Source organism: Motacilla alba, chromosome 15 (assembly GCF_015832195.1).
Source record: "Motacilla alba alba isolate MOTALB_02 chromosome 15, Motacilla_alba_V1.0_pri, whole genome shotgun sequence".
In the NCBI taxonomy this organism is placed as follows: domain Eukaryota; kingdom Metazoa; phylum Chordata; class Aves; order Passeriformes; family Motacillidae; genus Motacilla; species Motacilla alba.
Window position 1 is genome coordinate 13,415,894 of NC_052030.1, and position 21,075 is coordinate 13,436,968.

Sequence of the window (21,075 nt, forward strand, 5' to 3'; positions counted from 1 at the left end):
TGAGGAGCAGCCCCTGATTTCAGACTGTGAAACAGCCCCTGTGAAACACTTCCTGTGACACAGCTCCTGATTTCAGACTGTGAGACACCCCCTGTGAAAAATCCTCTGTGAGACAGCTCCTGTGAGACAGCTCCTGTGAGACACCCCCTGAAACAGCCCCTGAGGAGCAGCCCCTGATTTCGGGCTGTGAAACAGCTCCTGTGAAACAGCTCCTGATTTCAGACTGTGAAAAATCCTCTGTGAGACAGCTCCTGTGAGACAGCTCCTGTGAGATACCTGCCTGGGGACATGCTGCCACCTGCCTAGGGGTGCTGGAGCATGCCTGGGGCTGCTGGCACCAGCCTGGGGACGTGCTGCCACCTGCCTGGAGGGGCTGCCACCTGCCTGAGGACATGCTGGGATCAGCTTAGGGATGCTGGCTCCAGCCCTGGGGTGCTGGCTCCAGCCTGGGGACATGCTGGGATCAGCTTAGGGATGCTGGCTCCAGCCTGGGGGTGCTGGCTCCAGCCCTGGGGTGCTGCTTGCCTCCAGCCCTCCCGTGAGTGCCAGGGACTCTCCCCTCCTGCCTTCCCCACTCCCAGCTCAGGAACTCTCCCAGATTCTGATGGGGACATGCAAACAGGCACCACTGTGCCACTGCCTGCACCCGGGAGGAAATTCTGTGGCTTTCACAGCTCCTTCTGGAGCCTGGCACAGGGTGGGGGGATGTTAAACCTCTCGGCAGTACAGCAGCAGCAGCCTGAAAAGCAAACCTGCGGAAAGCATCGCCACGCACCCTTCCCTCGCCCTTCCCCGTTTTTATGGAAACAGCTTTTGACTTCCTAGCAGAAATTCAGTCAGGGTTTTGTCCCTTCCCTGCGTGCTGCCCTCTGTGCCCGCCCGCTCCCTGCCCGGAGCAGCTGTGGCAGTGGGAGCGTGCTGAGCAGCAGCAGCAGCTCCCTGCTGCCCTGGCGCGTCCCTGCAGGGCTGCCAGGCGGGCAGGGGCACGCCGGGACTCACCAGGGCCCTGCTGCAGGGCAGGGCAGGGCCACGCTGCCCAGAGGGAGCAGGCTGAGGTGCAGGGCAAAGGGAACAGCGCTGCGCGCTCCCAGATGAGCCCCAGAGGCCTGGCACTGGGCTCCAGGGATCAGCTGCACAGGCTGGCACCCCCTCCTCGTCATGCTGCTGCACTGTGCTCGCCAAAACATAAAAAATCAAGGGCTTGGAGCAATCTAATTACTAGTCTTGCATGAATCCAGAAATTTTACAGATAAATGAATGCGGGAGATTAGCTATAAGAAAATAAGCCACAGAAGGTGCCTGTAGAATAATCTCACTTCCCCCCAGAAAAAAACCCAGAGAGTACTGCCCCAGATCAGCATCAGCAAGCCACAGAGCAAACCAGCCCCAGCTTTGCTGGTGGATGGAGGCAGAGCCTGCCCAGAGCTGCTATTTCCCCTGCTGGAGGATTTTCACCAGGCTCACCACAGAACAAACCCAACTTTTGCTGATGGATGGAGGCAGAGCCTGCCCAGAGCTGGTATTTCCCCTGCTGGAGGATTTTGTATTTCCTCTGCTGGAGGATTTTGTATTTCCCCTGCTGGAGGGTTTTCTCCAGGCTCACCACAGAACAAACCAACCAAATTTTGGTAATGGATGGAGACAGAGCCTGCCCAGAGCTGCTATTTCCCCTGCTGGAGGATTTTTATTTCCCCTGCTGGAAGATTTTGTGTTTCCCCTGCTGAAGGATTTTCACCAGGCTCACCACAGAACAAACCAACCAAATTTTGGTAATGGATGGAGGCAGAGCCTGCCCAGAGCTGCTATTTCCCCTGCGGGAGGGTTTTTATTTCCCCTGCTGGAGGGTTTTGTGTTTCCCCTGCTGGAGGATTTTGTGTTTCCCCTGCGGGAGGGCTTTCTCCAGGCTCACCCCCAGAAGCACAGCCCACCCTCACTCTCACCCCTGGTGCTGACCCCGCAGCCGCGCTGCAGCAGCAGAGGCAGCAGCAGAGGAACCTGCAATGTCCTGAGCGTGTCAGCCACAGTTCCAGCCAGCAGGGACGTTTCCTGCTGGTGCAAGGAGTGCTGCGGGCACCCCCAGCTCAGAGAGGGAGGTTGTTGAGGAAACAACGCCCAGGATGATCCTTTCAGAAGCCGAAGAGCAAAGCCAGCCAGGGAACTGACAGCCCTCCCAAAAGTACACCAGCAGCACTGGTCTGGGGGTGCCAGAGCCCGCAGAGATTTCCAGGCCCACACTTCACAGAGCATGAGACAATTCATAAAGAAACAGCCACGGAAAATGAAACGTGGGAGACATTAAATATAAACTGTGCTACCTCAGATGGGAGCTGCATCTTTCAAAGTGCAGAAACGAAGGCACAAATGTGTGCTCACAACAGAGCAAAAGTAAAAATCCTCCTTTGGGTGTGAGGGCTGGCTAAAAAACTCCCAGCAGGAGGATGGCTTTGGTGGATTTAATACAACCTGACACCACAGTCTGGGTAGCAAGGTTCTCCATCGCCTGGAGAAAGGCATCTGTTGCCCTGTGTGCTAGCTCGCTCATCCATCAATTATTTTTGTTTTAAAAAAATCTTGTACCCTATTCATTTATCTGCAGCTCTTCTTCCTTGAGAAGCATTGCTGCCAGAGCCCTGGGAGGGCTGCACTGGAACACTGTGGCTCCAACCCCCTGGGAGAGCTCCGGGTTTGGGTGATGCAGGACACAACGCATCCAGGAGAAAGGGAAAACCTGGGGGCTGCAGGGACCTGAAAGCAAAATGAAACCTTCTGATCCTTTCCCGTGTATTCTGGCCCTGTAAATGACTCACTTCAAAGGCCAGGCTCACCACCTCCAGCTCATTTGTTATTTCTTCCAAGAGCTGGGTTTGAAAGGCAAAGCTGACTCACCCTCAGTGGTACAACTGCAGCTCCTGCCATGGCCCCAGAGCCGGGCTGGGGCACAGCCTGCACAAAAACCTGCCTTTAAATTAACCCTGTGAGCTCAGCCTGCACAAAAAAACCCTGCCTTTAACCCCTGTGAGCTCAGCCTGCACAAAAACCTGCCTTTAAATTAACCCTGTGAGCTCAGCCTGCACAAAAACCTGCCTTTAAATTAACCCTGTGAGCTCAGCCTGCACAAAACCCCTGCCTTTAACCCCTGTGAGCTCAGCCTGCACCAAAAAACCTGCCTTTAAATTAACCCTGTGAGCTCAGCCTGCACAAAAAAACCCTGTCTCTAACCCCTGTGAGCTCAGCCTGCACAGTGCAATCAGCCCAGCCTGCCCTGCACAGCTCCCACAGCCAGCAAGCTTCACTTACAATAAATGACATTTCATGGAAAACTATTACCTACAATGAAAAATAAACAAACGAGACGGTCTTACTGTTTTTAGGTGTTTTACTATTTCCATTTCATCCTTCCTCTCAATTGCCATGGTGAAGCACATGTTAGCAAGCAGCACAGGGAAGTAGCTGGACATTTTCTGAGGTTAGCACTTAAAAACGAATGAATTCCTGCAGAGAAGCTAACAACATGAGTTTTCCAGCACCACTCCTAGGGTGAAGGAAGAGCTGCTCAGAAACGCTTGCATTTTAAATAAAATCACAATTGGATTTGCTTCGTTTTAAAAATAGGAACTTTTCCGTGCAAATGATACTGTTCTAACAAAGGAAAACAAATGCAGCTTTACCCCCTAATCAGGAGGCTGAATTTAGCATAAGAAACACCCCACAAAAATAGCACTTCTTAAAAAGCACTGCTAAAAACAGCCACGGGAACTGAGCAGATTCCTGGCCTTGGAAAGCACCAGTGTCCTGCAGCACAGCCCTGGAGCAGATCCTGGGGAGGAAACACAGCAATTCCTCCCTGCTGGATTCCACTCCAGCGAGGCTCTGCAGGGAACCAGCCTCGCACACCTCTCACCTCCCTGACACTGCACAACCATTCCTGCTGATCACTGACACTGCTCAATTCCTGCTGGTTTCCATCCCCCAAGGCTCTGCAGGTACCCAGCCTCGCACACCTCTCACTGACACTGCACGACTCATTTCTGCTGATCACTGACACTGCTCAATTCCTGCTGGTTTCCATCCCCCAAGGCTCTGCAGGTACCCAGCCTTGCCCACCAGCTCGTCTCACTGCCTGTCCCTCTGAAGCTCTGCCTCCACCACGGGCCAGGTGAAACCAGGCCCACCTGAACCTCTGGCAGGCTCCCCTCCTGCAGGATCCCATGGAGCCCCCTTTGGTTGCTGCTGCTCAGGCCACCACTCTGAGCTGCCCATCACAGTCTCTGCCCCATGGGCATGTCCCCAAAGGTCCCCTGCAGCTCCCCCTGAGCCGGGTCCCCTCTGCTCCCCTAAAGCAGGGAGAGCAGCCCTGGGAGTGGGGATGTCCCCAAAGGTCCCCAAGCAGGGAGAGCATCACTGGGAGCTGGGGATGTCCCCAAAGGTCCCCCTGACCCGGGGGCAGCCTGGGCTCCCCTGAAGCAGGGAGAGCATCACTGGGAGTGGGGATGTCCCCAGAGGTCCCCCTGACCCGGGGGCAGCCTGGGCTCCCCTGAAGCAGGGAGAGCATCACTGGGAGTGGGGATGTCCCCAGAGGTCCCCCTGACCCGGGGGCAGCCTGGGCTCCCCTGAAGCAGGGAGAGCATCACTGGGATCTGGGGATGTCCCCAGAGGTGCCCCTGAGCCGGGTCCCCTCTAGAGCATCACTGGGATCTGGGGATGTCCCCAAAGGTCCCCAAGCAGGGAGAGCATCACTGGGAGTGGGGATGTCCCCAGAGGTGCCCCTGAGCCGGGTCCCCTCTAGAGCATCACTGGGAGTGGGGATGTCCCCAGAGGTGCCCCTGAGCCGGGTCCCCTCTAGAGCATCACTGGGATCTGGGCATGTCCCCAAGGGTCCCCAAGCAGAGAGAGCAGCCCTGGGAGCTGGGGATGTCCCCAGAGGTGCCCCTGAGCCGGGTCCCCTCTAGAGCATCACTGGGATGTGGGGATGTCCCCAGAGGTGCCCCTGAGCCGGGTCCCCTGTGCTCCCCAGCCTGGCCCGGGCTCTGCAGCTGCCAGGACCTGTCCCCCCGCTGTCGCTGCTCCCCTCGCAGACACCCGCTCCCCTCTGGAAAGGGAGGAGCCCTCAGAGCGGAGCTGCCGATCCTCGCAGCACAGTCAGGCTGGCTCTGCAGGCGCTCCTCGGGAAGCTTTTCCTTCTGAGAGCAGGGAGCAGCACACGGGCTCGGCTGTCGCCACGGTAACACCATGCCCCAGCAGGTGAAAGATTCACTCTGGTGGCGCTGAAAAAGGATGAAATGTACCGAACCCAGGCGGAACACCAAGCACAGCTCAAAGAGCTTCCTGTTCTGCCCAAAGACTGGCAGATTTTCCAGCGAGAAATGTAGAGATGCAAATGTTAAAAACCCTCCTGTGAACTCTGGGGACATCAGTAATTATTCAGCTGTCTCAGAGTAATTTTATTAGGCAGAAACTTATATCAATATATTGCATAAGTTTGGAAATCTCGATGAAAAGTTAAGCCCAATTTTTAGAAGCTATAAATGATTTGAAAACAGAAGATAATTTTTCATTTCAAGACAGACACGAGAAAAATATGCTGAATAATTTTAAGGATTAGGTGCCAGAAGCATCATTCAAAACCAGCTCTTCATGCTCCAGAAATTCTGTTTTCAGAACAGATAATATTACAGCCTTCAAGTAACACTGCACAACCCATTTTTCATCTGCTGAGCTAAGGCTCTGCACAGAAACACTGAACAAATTTATGAGAAAAGCAAAGGCTTCGGACCAGTGCTTTCCCTGCTTTTTTTTTTTTTTTAAGGAAAGATAAACATTGGTCCTGATGTTTAACCCAAGTTTTCTATTTCAGGTACAAAGAGCCCCACACCAGCTCCTGAGTCTGGAGCCCTTCAGGCAAGCAGGAAGGGTCTGCTGGCAGCACAGAGCAACGTCTGCCCATTTCTGCACAAAACAGCAGAAAACCGTGCTGAAGGAGAGACGTGGCAAGGAAAGGGGAGGAAAAATGGTGCACAACAGCCCTGCTCTGGGAACTGACTGCAAAATAAACTGAGGAGAAACAACCCCTAAAATGGACAAAGGAGAAATAACCCCCAAACCTAACATAAAAAAAAAAAAAGAATAACCCCCAAACCTAAAATAAACAAAGGAGAAATAACCCCTAAAATGAACAAAGGGGAAATAACCCCCAAACCTAAAATAAACAAAGAAGAAATAACCCCCAAACCTAAAATAAACAAAGGAGAAATAAATAAAAAGAAAAATAACCCCCAAACCTAAAAAAAAAAAAAAAAAAAAAAAAAAGAAAAATAACCTAGCCAGCAGCTGGACAGTGACAATACCAAAGGAGAAATAGCCCCCAAACCTAAAATAAACAAAGGAGAAATAACCCCAACCTAGCCAGCAGCTGGACAGTGACAGAAACCCCAGCAGGGGGATGTCTGAAACCCTGGGGCACTGCAAAGGGCCATTAGTGCCACCAGAACACGGGGCTCCACCAAGGTCAGTGCTGAACGCTCCTCCCGCTGAATTCAGGTTACACAAATCATCCCAGTGCTGAGAATATTTCGCTTCAGGCCTCGCCATTTTTAACTTTTTAATTTCATGAAAATCAACTGTTGAGGCAGCTGCCAATGAAAAGCTCTGGAAGTTCTCAGGAAAGGCTGTGGGGAGAGGAAAGAAGAAAAAGAAAGGAACACAGGAAACCACCAAGCACAAAGGCTCTATTCTATTCTCTGTTTCAAACTGCTGCTTATCAGAACTGAACAAAGAGGCTGGGCTTGATTAAAGCAAGCCTCAGGTGTCACCTTGCACAGCAGCCTCCTGAGCCGTGCCAGACAGCCCCAGCAGCTCCCCTGGCTCTCCCAGCTCACCAGGTAAAGGCAAACCCACGGTGGAAAACCTGCTCCTGAAGAAAGAAGGGATCTCCCACCAGGTAACTGTAATGCCCTGTGCTAAGCAAAACCCTGCAGAAGGTTTTCAAACTACACAGAAACTGCCTAGCACTTCAGACACAGGCCAGATACTGTCAGCTGTATTTCCACCTACTATGAATTTCATTAACATGTATTTTCTGTTCCTATCGAGCTAATTTTCCATTGTGCTTATGCTTTCTCATGATATATTTGTTTGTTCCAAGGAATGCTGAGAGCTCTTCGGTCCTCAAGCAAACTAATTAGTTTTAATGAAGCCAGAAGAAATTAGTTTGGGTTAAAAATTGACAGATAACAAATTTAAGTGATGCTTCTGGTTGGCAGTGGGCTGAGACAGAAGGTTAATATCAGTTCATCTGCCATTATCAACAGAGATTTTGCAATTAGGCAACATTTCTAGGCACATGAAGGACTGAAAACCACTGAATTTTGTGTTCATATGATGGCTATCAGAGAAGCTGAGGAAAAATAACCTGACAATAGGTCTGTGTGCGTCTGGGAGTGGGGGATGGCAGAGAAATGATTGCAAACTCCTCTCCCCTGGAGAGGGAGATGAAATCTCCCCAGCCTGACACTGAAATGAAGCTGAGCACCCCCGAGTCTCCCCGACACAGCTATCAGCAAAAGGAGGGACGAAAGTGGAAATTAAAGATGGCCCCAGATGGCTGCACGCTTATGAAGCTTTCCAGAACATAAATTTCATCTCATTGATTCATCTTCCCAGCTGCCTGCTGAAGGATGACGCCTGCCTGCAGAGGAGATCCCCAGGCACTCCGGGGGACCCGATCCCCCGGTCCAGGACAGAAACGGGCAAAGCAGCACATGAAAACTGGCATTTCTCCCAAAAGATATCCCTGTGCAGAACACTCAGCGCCAGGGCGCTGCTGAAAGCACGGCCAGTGCCTGCACAGCACACCCAGCTGTGCTCCCAGACCCAGCTGTGCTCCCACACCCAGCTGCAAGTGTGCCAGACCTGCTGCAAATGTGCAAAGCTTGCTGTAAGTGTGCAAAATCTGCTGCAAACAGGCAAAAACTGCTATAAAGGTGCAAAATTTGATGTAAAGGTGCAAAACCTGCTGCAAGCGTGCAAAACCTGCTGCAAAACCTGCACTTGGAGCCTCTCTGAGCCCAACCAACACAATCCTGCTGCAACCCAGCTCACAGCACACTCAAACCCCTGCTGGAGCTGCACTTGGAGCCTCTCTGAGCCAAACCAACACAATCCTGCTGCAGCCCAGCTCACAGCACACTCAAACCCCTGCTGGAGCTGCACTTGGAGCCTCTCTGAGCCAAACCAACACAATCCTGCTGCAACCCAGCTCACAGCACACTCAAACCCGTGTGGAGCTGCACTTGGAGCCTCTCTGAGCACAACCAACACAATCCTGCTGTAACCCAGCTCACAGCACACTCAAACCCCTGCTGGAGCTGCACTTGGAGCCTCTCTGAGCCAAACCAACACAATCCTGCTGCAACACAGCTCACAGCACACTCAAACCCCTGTCTCTGCCTGCCCCCTGGACTCCGAGCTCTCCCTCTCCTCCCTGGCACTCTGGAAGTCCCAGAGCAGCTCCCAGCTCTGGATTTCCCCTTCCCCACAGCAGCAGAGGGAGGGATTTGAGTCTCTCCTAAATCCGCGTGTCCCTCATTAGCCATCCTTCCCCTCCATTAGTGGCGTCTGTTGTTCTGCTTTCTGAGCTCCCAGCAAATTACCAGCAAATTGAATCCTGCAGAAAGTTGTCGCCGCTTTCTCCCCCGCGCCCGGCGGAACCGCGTTTTCCTCCCTTCAATCTACGCTACATTTACTCACGCAAATTATTTCCAAGATTGACTTCTGATGATAATGCTTATCACAGTTCAGGGGATTATTCTTCCTGTCTATTTTTAGCCAATTCCCGAAGAAAAGATTTGATCTGGAACAACTTGTGAAGGCCAAAAGTGATACTTGAACAGAAGATAATTTCTGTTCCCTTCTGCCTCCTTTGGAGCACTGCACACAGCCTGTGGCAGGAGACACAAAGCCCTCACTCATCTCCTCCTGCACAAATAGTGCCAGCAAATGGGGGAGCATGGACACAAGAATTAGGAACAAATCAGTATAATTCCTTTGAATTAGATGTCTAATAAATTTTTTTCTTTATGCACAAACCTACAAGTAAAGACATTCTTCCACAGTTTTCAACTGCTCTGAAATTCTTTTAAGAAAAGAAAATTATTATGTTTTGGTGCTATGTCATGAATATAACCTTCTGTTTAAAAAAATATATATATTCTCCGTATAAAATTCTCTCTTTTTAAAGCCCCATGCTTCAAATTGCTCGAAGTATGATGGGAGATTATCTGCTTAATCCATTTCTTTCACTTGGGCATTTCAGATTTCATGCAGCTGTGCCAAGTTAGTTCTGCTTAACAGCCCTGGGAGCTCCTCACAAAGAAGTAAAGGAGCCAGGAGAAAACCATCCAGCCTGGGGGGTTCAGAAGGGCAAGCGCAGAGAAATGGGGCTGCAGGGGAGGGATCCCGAGCTCCAGCTCCCGCTGCTGCTGCAAGGCTGGAGCAGCCCCGCGCCCTCCCCCTGCTGGGCTTTCTGCTGAGGAGGCAGCAGGGGAGCTTGGGGCTGCATTTCCTGCAGCGGGAATTCTGTGAGCTGCATTTCCTGCAGGGGGAATCTGGAGAGCTGCATTTCCTGCAGAGGGAATTCTGTGAGCTGCATTTCCTGCCGAGGGAATTCTGGGAGCTGCATTTCCTGCAGGGGGAATTCTGGGAGCTGCATTTCCTGCAGGGGGAATTCTGGGAGCTGCATTTCCTTGCTTTCCTGCTGTCAGCACAGCTCAGCATGACTCAGCCCTGGTGCTGCCCTGAAAGGGCTTTAAGCCCATAATTAACCAAATTCGTTCCTTGCCTTGGTTCTCCCTTTGGGTGGCTGGGTTTGTCTGTCCCCTCCGCTCAGTCTGCTCGTGCTGGCCCCACTCCCTGAGGCTCCCAAACTGCCCCAGCCAAGGGATCTGCAGGGCAGGGCAGGGCAGGATGGACCCCTCGGCTCTGCCCTGGAAATCCCTGTCCTGCTCCCAGGCAGCCTGCAAGGAAAGCCAGGTTCTGAACGTTTTCTCTCTGCTGGATTGTCAAATGGCATTATTTCTTCTGCTGTGCAAAATGTGTGCTGGAAGTTGCTCAAATGCCAAAACTTGTCTGATCCTGCCACAACGTAGTAGAGAATAATTTCTAAATTTAGGAAGTAATTGCTCTGCTGTCCAGTGAAACGTACGCTAAAAAACCATTTCCTCTAGGCAAGTCCTCATTTTAAACACCAACTCGGGCTGCAGTGACACAAGCACTAAACCTCTGGGGAAAGGAAGCTGTGCAGTTCCATTGTTGCTGTTTTCTGTTTCCGTGCTGTTTCACAACACAATCCAAACAACAACAGCACTGCTCAGATGTCATCCAGCACACGCTTACAAAGTGCTTGGCAAATAAAACCGCTCCGTTCCCCTGGGTCATGTTTCTTTTTGTGGAGGACTCTGCCTCCCCCAGCTGCGGTTTCTGAACAAAAAGCTGACATTTCCCACTCCTTTGTGCAAATGGAAGCAGGGAAAGGTGCTGGTTTCAGACACAGCCTGCCTGGCACTGCTGCCCTGGAGCAGCTCCTTGCCCGCCTGGATCTTGGGAGCACCCAGACTTTGACTCCAGGAATTTCACAGGACTGAATCCCCAGCTTCCAAAACCTGAGAGAGGCTGGGGGACAGCCAGGACAGTCTGCTGCCACTGAAATGATTCTGTGACAGCCCCACAAGCTCAAGGTGGGTTGAAACCCCTGCCAAATCCCCAGAACTGGCAGCAGCCCGTTTCTGCAGCACTGCCCACGAGCAGCTCTGAGCCTCGCCTGTGCCTGGTGCTCGCTGAATTACTGCTGGAGTCTAAACTCGGGGCTAGACATGTTCCACGTTTGAATTGTGATTTCACAGTTCTTCCAACTCGGCACCGATCCTGACGGGGGAGAAAAGGGCAAACCAAAATCCAGAGACCAAACCCGCCACGAATTTTTGTCAGTGCTCAGAAAGAACCAGGGGGAACGCAGGGGGAAGATGCACAGACCAGGCTGTGAATGGGAATCACAGAGCAGATAAAGAGACACCAAAGGCTGTCCCCAAGCACAGCAAACTCCCCAAGTGCCTCATCACCTTGGAATCCTGCCTGCCTGTGGAAGGAGAAGACTTTCAGTCCTGTTCCTGGGGTGGGCTCCCAGCTCCTGCCTCCTGCAAACCCCAGCAGATTCCATCCCTGGCGGCCCCAGGCAGGGCACTGCCCCTGCCCAAAGCCAGAGGCTTCACTGCGAGGTGCTGCTCCTTCCTGGGAACATGGAAAACTGGTAACAAACACGTGGGGCAAACCTGCAGGTGTTTGAGGGGCAGCACAGGGGATGGAGGAGCCAGGAGCTGCACAGAGTGGTTCTGAGAGCAGGGACAGCAAACCCCCAAACCCTGCCTGGGAGCAGGGACAGCAAACCCCCAAACCCTGCCTGGGAGCAGGGACAGCAAACCCCCAAACCCTGCCTGGGAGCAGGAGCAGCAAACCCCCAAACCCTGCCTGGGAGCAGGGACAGCAAACCCCCAAACCCTGCCTGGGAGCAGGGACAGCAAACCCTCAAACCCTGCCTGGGAGCAGGGACAGCAAACCCTCAAACCCTGCCTGGGAGCTCTGCATGCCTGCCATCCACCAGAACCTTTCCCTGGCTCAAAGCACACCCTGCCTGTGCACAAACCTGGCACTGAGACAGGTTCTCAGCCACATTCTGGATCAACTCCTGTCCTGCCAGCAGGAAAAGGTGCATCACTCAGCCCCAGGAGGTTTTAATGCACAGCTCAAAGGCCCAGCAGCTCTCAGCCATCCCGGGCAGCCTGGGATCTGATAACCAGTTCCTGGGGCATCAGCACTCTGCTTTTCTGGTTTCTGCTTTCATCCCAGGCAGCCTGGGATCTGATGACCAGTTCCTGGGGCATCAGCACTCTGCTTTTCTGCTTTCTGCTGCAGCGCTGTGGCGCTGCAGGGGGCCCACAGTGACACCACGCAGTCCTGAGGGAAAGGGGCAATGTCCATCCTTGATCATTTTTTAGCATGGAACTCCATCTGCATGCCCAGAAAGGAGGATCTCTGCAGCCTCCAAAACCTCCTGCATTCTAAACTTCTAGAGGGTACTGAAGGGTTTTTGAAGACTAAGCAAAGGAGAGGTTGCATTCAAAATATGGCCAGACTCCCAAATTCAGTACGCTACAAAATGTCTCACATCTTCAAACACAAGAGCAAAGCAGCCAGCGCTGGTACACTGGTGTAACACAGCACTGACCACTTCCAGGGCTGGGAAGAAAGGTGCATTAATGAGACCCAAATTGCACTGGAATTTAACCAGCAGCCCTTCAAGAGAGCAGACAGTTCCGGAGGGGTGGGGGATGCTCCTGCTGCTCTGGGGAAGCTGCGTTCCCCCACTGCACCGCGCAGGGACAGGCAGGACCACGGGCACACAGCAGCTTCCCCTGGCAGCTGGGAGAGCCGAGGGAACAGCCTGCTAAAAATAATCTGTTTTGTTCAGCAATAGCTTGTCATGATTGTCTCTGTGGCGCTGCAGCCTGTGAGGAAGGCTAATTCCTCTTCACAGATCTCTGCGTGTGCTCTCACAGCTCGAGCCAGGCTCTGATTTTCCAGCCTGCTTGGGAACCAGGAGAGGCTTTTACAGGGTGGGAGACATTAATGCCACTCGAATCAAACCTGCTGGAGACTGTTATTGCCGAATTCTAAAGAAAAGATTCAAAACAGGAACTGTGGGGGAAGAAAATGGGAAAGAGGAATGCCAAAGCTGCAGTTCGCTGGCAGAAACAACCATGCTGCTTTTGCTCCTGGTGTTTGCAGGGCAGAGAACCTGAGCCCTGCTTGTTCCCAGCTCCCCTGGCAATGCAGCCAGCTGCACAGGAGCTGCTGCCCCAGCTGCACCTCTGCCCCAGCAGGGCTGGGCACCTCCCTGGCCAGGCTCTGCTGCCCCGCAGGCCCTGCTGCTGCACTAGAACCTGCAGCAGAGCCTGCGCCTGCATGGCTGCTGCACAGCTGCACTAGAACCTGCAGCAGAGCCTGCGCCTGCACAGCTGCTGCACAGCTGCACCAGAACTGCAGCAGAACCTGCTCCTGCACAGCTGCTGCACAGCTGCACCAGAACTGCACCAGAACCTGCTCCTGCACAGCTGCTGCACAGCTGCACTAAACTGCAGCAGAGCCTGTGCCTGCACAGCTGCTGCACAGCTGCACCAGAACCTGCACCAGAACCTGCAGCAGAGCCTGCACAGCTGCTGCACAGCTGCACTAGAACCTGCAGCAGAGCCTGCACAGCTGCTGCACAGCTGCACTAAGCCACATCAGCACCTGCAGCAGAGCCTGCACAGCTGCTGCACAGCTGCACTAGAACTGCAGCAGAGCCTGCGCCTGCACAGCTGCTGCACAGCTGCACTAGAACTGCAGCAGAACTGCAGCAGAGCCTGCACCTGCACAGCTGCACCAGAACCTGCAGCAGAACCTGCACCTGCACATCTGCTGCACTAGAACCTGCACCTCCACCGCTGCTGCAGCAGAGCCTGCATCAGAACCTGCACCTGCATGGCTGCTGCACAGCTGCACCAGAACTGCAGCAGAACCTGCACCTGCACAGCTGCAGCAGAGCCTGCAGCTGCTGCTGGGGGACACCCAGCCCTGCACAGCTGCAGCGAGAAAATGCCCTCACAGGGCGAGAATCTGAGAAGCAGAACTGAAATTGAAATCCAAAATCAAACTCAAAAAGCCTCCCAAACCCTCCTGCTGATCCAGCAGTCAGCCAGCCTATAACAATTACATTGCTTTTAACACACTTTTTAATTGCTTTTAATTATTAACGTTCACGCTGCCCTCGAAATGACAAAGTGCCTCAGCTGGACCACGGATAAAATGTTAATAACGTTGGAAAGCAAAGCCACAAATCTGAGTGTGGACTTCAAAGGTGCCCAGCATCACCTGCGAGTGTGTTCAGAGCATGGCAGGAAGGCCAGGCTCCCTGTGGAAGGCTCAGAGCACTCTGCAGAGCTGGAAACACCTCTGAAGGCATCAGGAACTGTTTTGCACAGACAAATAGCACGGAGACACTTGCTCCTGTCAGGAATGAGAATTAGCAGCATTTAGCCTTTAAAAGGAGCCAGACTCACAACTGCCAAACGCTCTGGGTCTTCAAGGAAAGGGAAAAAATGTGGAAGAAAGATGGGGAAGCTGAATTTGGTTCAGAGCTCTGGCTGGGGAATAAGCCAGCAGGTTCCAGACTCCTCCTGGCCCTTCAGAAGCAAAGCTGCACCCAGCACCTCCTGCTCCAAATGCCAACAGGAAAACCCAGGTGGCAACAAATGCACAGCTCCATCTCCACAGGACACGGCCAGTCTGCAAAACCTCTCTGCTAGGCTGAAAGCTGTGTCACAAGAGATTAATCACACCAAGGAAAACCACCCAGAATACACCTCCTCATCATTGGTACTTTGCTTATATTTAGGGCTTTTAAAAAATTGCTCTACACTGACTTCAGATCAAAATATTTCCAAATTTGCAAACTACACAACTCCAAATTTGCAAACTACACAACATTTTATGGAGAAAAACAGGAACAGATTCTCCTGTGAATACATTCTGGTCAGTCTTTATCTTTTACTTACTCCCAACTCCACAACCTTGGTTTACATCTCAGAATCTGACAGGAGCAGGGCTTATTCCAACTAAACCAAATTACAGGTATCAATTAATGGCTCATGCTTGTTTGCCAGCTCCTGCAAGCAGAAGGGTGGATAAAAATGTATTTACAGCAGAATTTAATTACCCATTTTCAAGCCACTGGCCTCCTGGCAAAAGCCTCCCGATGTAGTGCAGAACAGGGCTTGGATTAGGAATTAATTTACTGTCAGGAGTGATCTGCAATTTAACAGCTTAATCGAGTTTGCTGTGAAATTGGTCAGGAGCCCTGGAGCCTGAGCTGCCCCGGAGCTGCTGCAGCCAGGCAGGGTCAGGATGCACAGCTCAGGCAGCAAACATAGCTCAGGCAGCAAAACAGAGGCTCTCTGAGACCAGAGGCTGCCCAGGATCCAAACCTCAGCCAGAAACCAGAGCATGGGTCAGGAGCCACAGCTCAGCCAGCAAACCCTGAGCCTGGATCAGGAGCTGCTCAGGATGCATAACTCAGCCAGAAACCAGAGCCCTTCTGTGACCAGGAGCTGCTCAGGAGAACTCTCTCACACGGAGTTACTCCGTGCTGGATCCTTTCAGCATCAGACAGTGGCAGGCTCAGCTCTTCACCCTGTGCACTCAGAACAGAGTTTTCCTCCTGTGCAGTCATCCTCCACCCCCCTGGATCCCAGCCCAGGGTGAGCTGTGGGCAGCAGGCATCAGCAAAGCCTCCCCCATCTCCAGTGGGAAGCCAGGCTTGCAGCCCTCGAAATGCCAAGGCACAAAAAAAGCATGCCTGTCCCAATTTCTTCATGTTATTTTGGTATACTTCGGGAAAAAACCCAACAACACATAACTCATTAATTATAACCTTTCAAAAGCATTTTCCTTCCCCCCCAAACTGCTAAAATTTAGCGGAGCTGCAGCCAAAGTTCTAATAGAACCATTTTTGGCTTTTGCCATGCACAGAACATCATGAAGTAGGTCTCCTCCTTCTATTGATGCACGCGTGTTCGAGCAGTCGGTGCAGGAAACTTTCAAAGGTGCTGGTCAGTGCTCCTGTGGGCCCTGCAGCCTGTGCTGGTGTGTGCACACACAGGCCACGGGAGGGAACAGCAGCTGGCAGTGCCAGCAGGTGTGCCCAGCTCCCTTCAGGGACAGCCAAGTGCAGATTTTATTGCCATGTTTATGTATTTCACTGATTTCCACACCACAACCCTTCAATACAGGCTGGCCTTGCTCTCTGCTGCCTGAGCCGAATTGCCAGAGTGTTTTAAAAATGGAAATGCTTTTGGTGGTCACATGCACTGGCTTTCTTTGGAAAGTGGTTCAGTGCTGATGAAAGGGACCAGATTGGAGTTCCCTGATAATCCACAAGGAAAACAAGGCACTGGCAGGGCAGTGGCTCAGCCAGCTCCCTCCAGTGCATCTCCCCTTAAATCCCTGGGAGGAAAACTAAAACCAGCACCACACACACCTCACATCTCTCAGCCACAGTCTGGCTCTGCCTGCTCACACCCTTGGCCTTGCTTCTTGTTTCCAGCAGCAGGGGAAGCAGCCAGAGAGAGCAGATTCCAAATGCCCCGAGCTGCAAGGGAGATGCTGAAGGACAGCTCTGAGAAATATACTTGAAATATACTTTTCATTCCAATGTCAGCCTAATTTACCATGAGAATTAAAAATTCCGGGGCAGGAGTTTGAAGCTGTGTCGTTACTCCTGATCTAAACGCCAGCGTTCTGCATGGCTTGCCTTGTCAGCTTTAAACTCTTCACAAAAGGACTTGATTTTTATTTTTTTTTAGCCCAGCATTTGTCAGTGAAGCACCTCGTGCATTTGGAATCTGCGCTGGGATCCCCAGACAGAGATGCAAAATAAAACATGCATGAGTGCTGGGCACGGGATGGGGCAGCAGTTTGTGAACATCAACACACACCAGTGTTCCTGTTCCCACAGCTCAGTTCTGCTGGCTGCACCTGATGAGCAGGGACAGCTCACAAATGCAGTTTTAAACATCTTTCTGACAACCATATGCTTTTCCCCAGCACACCTCTCATCTCAGATGTACCTCACCAAGCCATGGGCTCACCACAGCCCCTAATATCAGAGAGGGGTTTCATTTAAAATGCCCTCCTCCCAGCTGGGCTGCCCTCACAAAGTGCTGCACAGACTGTATAAACCCCATTTATATAACCTGGAGCTCTGACCCAACACTTCTGGTGGTTTTTAGCCAGTGCAAAGCAGGCCAGGTGTCCCTGAGCAGAGTCCTTGCTGCAGAGCCCATCACCAGAACGTCTCCAGGACACAGAGTTTGTCCAAGCAGTGATCACTGCACTCACCTGCTGCCTGGGAATATTCTGATTATTCACCCAGACAGGGCTGCTGTGTGCAGGCACCTCTCAGCCCTGCTGCCTGCAGGACCTGCCAGGACCTGGCCAGGACCTGGCCCATGGGGAAGGAAAATGAACTCTGACACTGTCCTAGGGAGCCCTGACACGGGGAACTCTGCCCCAAGGAGCCCTGACACTGTCACTGGGAGCTCTGACACTGTCACAGGGAGCTCTGACACGGGAAACTGTCCCAGGGAGCCCTGACACTGTCACTGGGAGCCCTGACACGGGGAACTCTGTCCCAAGGAGCCCTGACACTGACACAGGGAGCTCTGACACTGCCCCAGGGAGCCCTGACACAGGGAATTCTGTCCCAGGGAGCCCTGACACTGCCCCAGGGAACTCTGACACTGTCCCAGGGAGCCCTGACCCTGTGCAGTGTTCAGCAGTGCACTGCACACCCCTCAGAGGAGCTCAGCAGTGCAGGGCACACCCCTCAGGCTCCAGATCCCCCACTTTCACAGAGCAGAGATTCCTCTGCCTCCCCGTTTGTCAGGGCACTGGCTGCAGCCTCCAGCCTCATGGAGGCTCCTCAAAACCCCTCACAAATGCACTAAGGGGCTCACTCCAGCTCAAGGATGGGCAGACCACCAGAAGATGAAGAATCAGAATAGAAAGCCCGGCTTTACAAAATCAGTATTGATTTTCTGAAAGCCTCAGCACAGCCAGAGCCAGCTCTGGGCCCGAGCAGGAGCCAGTGAGGAACAGAGGTGTTGCAGCTGTGCCCACTGCAGAAAGCTCTGATATTCCCCAGCATTTTCCTCACCTGCTTTGGTGTAATCCCTGTTGGAAAGTAAAATCTAAATCCCCACGCTTTCTGTAACAAGGAGTCAAGCAGTCCCTGAAATAATTTGTAAATTAAACCTCAAGCCAAAATAGAAACCTGTCAGATAACACACCTCTGAGCTCAGCAGCAGCACCATGGGCCTGAAGGGTTTTTATGGGGTTTAAGATTTACATTTTTCAGTATAACCTGAATACTTTGCCTCCAACCACTGTACTGGACAAGAAGCCATGCAAGATTCTGCAGTCTGAATCATTAGGACAAAAGTTAATTAAATCACATTCTCTCCTCAGACATGCTATTTTGTCCTCAAGATGATTAAACAAGAGACAAATGTAATTAGGGCAGGAAAAAGTATGAGCCAAAACGTTAATGTTATTGTGTGTTTCAGAAAAATGGAGCAGTAAATCACCTTGCAGGAACTGATAACAGAGAGCCTCAGCCTTCCTGCCTGGTGCAAGCACCACGCTGATGGGGCAGTGTGGAGGGGAGCTGGGCTGTGCCAGCAGATATTCCACTCAGGAGAGAGAACATCTGAGCCTGGCTGAGGCAGAGCCACCAGCACACCTGAGCCTGGCTGAGGCAGAGGGAGCCTTGCAGGGAGCACCAGCAGAGCCCTGGGTGTGAGGGCCAGGGAACACAGGCTGCACCCAGCACCACCCAGCCAGGGGGTGAAAAACCCACCAGCTGCCCCTGAGAGAGCCCAGCCCTGTTCCACATCAGGAATGAACCCACCAGCTGCCCCTGAGAGAGCCCAGCCCTGTCCCACACCAGGAATGAACCCACCAGCTGCCTCTGAGAGACCCCAGCCCTGTCCCACATCAGGAATGAACCCACCAGCTGCCCCTGAGAGAGCCCAGCCCTGTTCCACATCAGGAATGAACCCACCAGCTGCCTCTGAGAGAGCCCAGCCCTGTTCCACACCAGGAATGAACCCACCAGCTGCCCCTGAGAGAGCCCAGCCCTGTCCCACACCAGGAATGAACCCACCAGCTGCCTCTGAGAGACCCCAGCCCTGTTCCACACCAGGAATGAACCCACCAGCTGCCTGTGAGAGAGCCCAGTGTTTGAAAACACCCAAAAGAGATGCCAGAGTAGAAAAGCTCCAGTAGAGCAGTGCTTCACCAGAGGCTGGCGTGGTGCCCAGAGTGTCCCCCCGTCCAGGAGGGGCGGCTGCTGCCCAGCAGTGTCAGATCTCCTGTGTGCCCCCAGCCCTGGCCAGGGGGCCCAGAGTGGGCCACGATGGACCCCAAGCCTGGCTGCTGCCCACAATCATTCCTCTCTCCTCCTCTCACAACCCAAATCCAAACAGAGCCTTTCGGGCCGCAGCTTCTCGCCTCCTGAAGGCACAAGTTCTGGGTGTGAGGGAAACAACCAGGGGAGCCCCAGTGACTCCGGGGTGCCCCCGGTGGGTCTGGGTCTGCAGGCAGCCACTCCCTTCCCCTGCTCGGGGAAATCTGGCACTGCAGGACAACGCTGACTCCCCTTTCCCCCCGAAATGCCTTTCACCAGACCTTACCACTCAGTTCCCGTCACTGCTGTGCAATTATTCCTTTCAGGAGCAGAGATGCAAAGAAGGCATTAACAGCCGCTCAGAATATCACATTTCTGCACTTTTCTCTTGTCATATTAAATATAATTACTTCTGATGCAATCAGACTCATATCCTTCACATGGATAAATCCAGCACCAAATTTAGAACCTCAAGCTTCACACATCAGGCTCCTAAAGCAAAGCTTTAAGCCTTTACTTTCAGTTCAGCGAGGTACAAAGAACGGTGAGAACATATGGTTTAAAAATGGTGTTTTAAAATGAAATTTCTTTAAATGACTCTGTTGGTTACTGGTGGCAAAGTGCTTTGAAGATCAGAGGTGATACATGAACTACATCTCCTAACTCAGCAGCAGGAGACGGGAACCAGTAACTGACCAAGCCTTCTGGAAGTTTCCTGTCCAAATTCAAGAAGTGCCTGAAAATCAGAGCATGTGAACAGCCAGAGATGCAACCAGAACACATCTGCTGCCCCTCAGAGCCAGGACGGGTGCCCCAGAGGCACAGACTGTGCCCAGGCTGCTGCACTTGTTATTCCTGCATCCAGAGCTCTGCCCTGGAATTATTCACATCCATTCTGGCTTTCACAGCCCCACCTGAGGCTGAACACTCCTGTGTGCTCAGTGCCAGCTGCCACGGTGCAGGAGCTATTCCTGCATCCAGAGCTCAGCACTGGAATTATTTATGTCACTTTTTGGCTTTCACAGCCCCACCTGAGGCTGAGCACTCCTGTGTGCTCAGTGCCAGTGCTGCCACGGTGCAGGGGTCATTCCTGCATCCAGAGCTCAGCTGTCATGGTGCAGGGGTTATTCCTGCATCCAGAGCTCTGCACTGGAATTATTCACATCCCAATTTGGCTTTCACAGCCCCACCTGAGGCTGAGCACTCCTGGGTGCTCAGTGCCAGTGCTGCCTTGGTGCAGGAGCTATTCCTGCATCCAGAGCTCTGCCCTGGAATTATTCACATCCCAATTTGGCTTTCACAGCCCCACCTGAGGCTGAGCACTCCTGTGTGCTCAGTGCCAGCTGCCACGGTGCAGGAGCTCAGCACAACTGAGGGGGTGCAGCCAAACCCTCCCAAGCCTCCCCCCAGGAACGCCCAAGCCCTGGAGCTGTGCACATGCACACAAACCCACACGCAGCCCCGGGCAGCAGCTGGAGTGCCAAACAAAACTGCCCCGAGCTGCACTGCAGCTGCCCCGAGCTGTGCCCGCAGGGGCAGGACTTACTGAGAGCTGCCAGCGGTGACACTCTGCAGCTGGGCCGGTGACATGGGCTGGGGATCTGGCTCTCTTCTACAAACCAGCTCTGAGCAAATCTCTTCTGTCGAGCTGCAGGCTGCAGGCGTGGTGGAGCATTTCCAGACTGTGCGGGATAGAAGAGAAGCAGTCAGTGGCCAGTTTGTCACAGCTGCATTGCCCCGGCTCCGGCCGCGCCCGGCGTGTGCCCCAGAGCTGCAGCACAGTGAGGGTTAATCACCGCTGCATGCAGTGAAAGCATGAATTAATTAAATAATTAATTAATTCAGCCTTGCCGAATAAACATTTTTGTCATGGCAGGCAACAATCTGAGGTCCAGCAAAAGCTCCAAAAGAAGCCTTAAACGGTGTCATCACTGCTAAAATGATTTCAGGGGGCAAATGCAAAAACTCAGTCTCAGTACCTTCCCTAAGAAATGTAGGGACACAGAACGAAGCAGGAAAATTCT

The 21,075-nt window shown here is 52.7% G+C and overlaps 1 protein-coding gene across 1 annotated transcript in view; it reads right to left on the reverse strand.

The window, feature by feature from the left end:
- Nucleotides 1-20,650, reverse strand: part of RIMBP2 (RIMS binding protein 2) — a 66,627-nt gene extending 45,977 nt beyond the window's left edge. Inside the window, exon 1 of the mRNA XM_038152622.1 lies at nucleotides 20,598-20,650. The gene's annotated coding sequence lies outside the window, so the exon portion shown is untranslated. The remainder of the gene's footprint in view (nucleotides 1-20,597) is intronic.
- Between the last annotated feature and the right edge of the window lie 425 nt (nucleotides 20,651-21,075).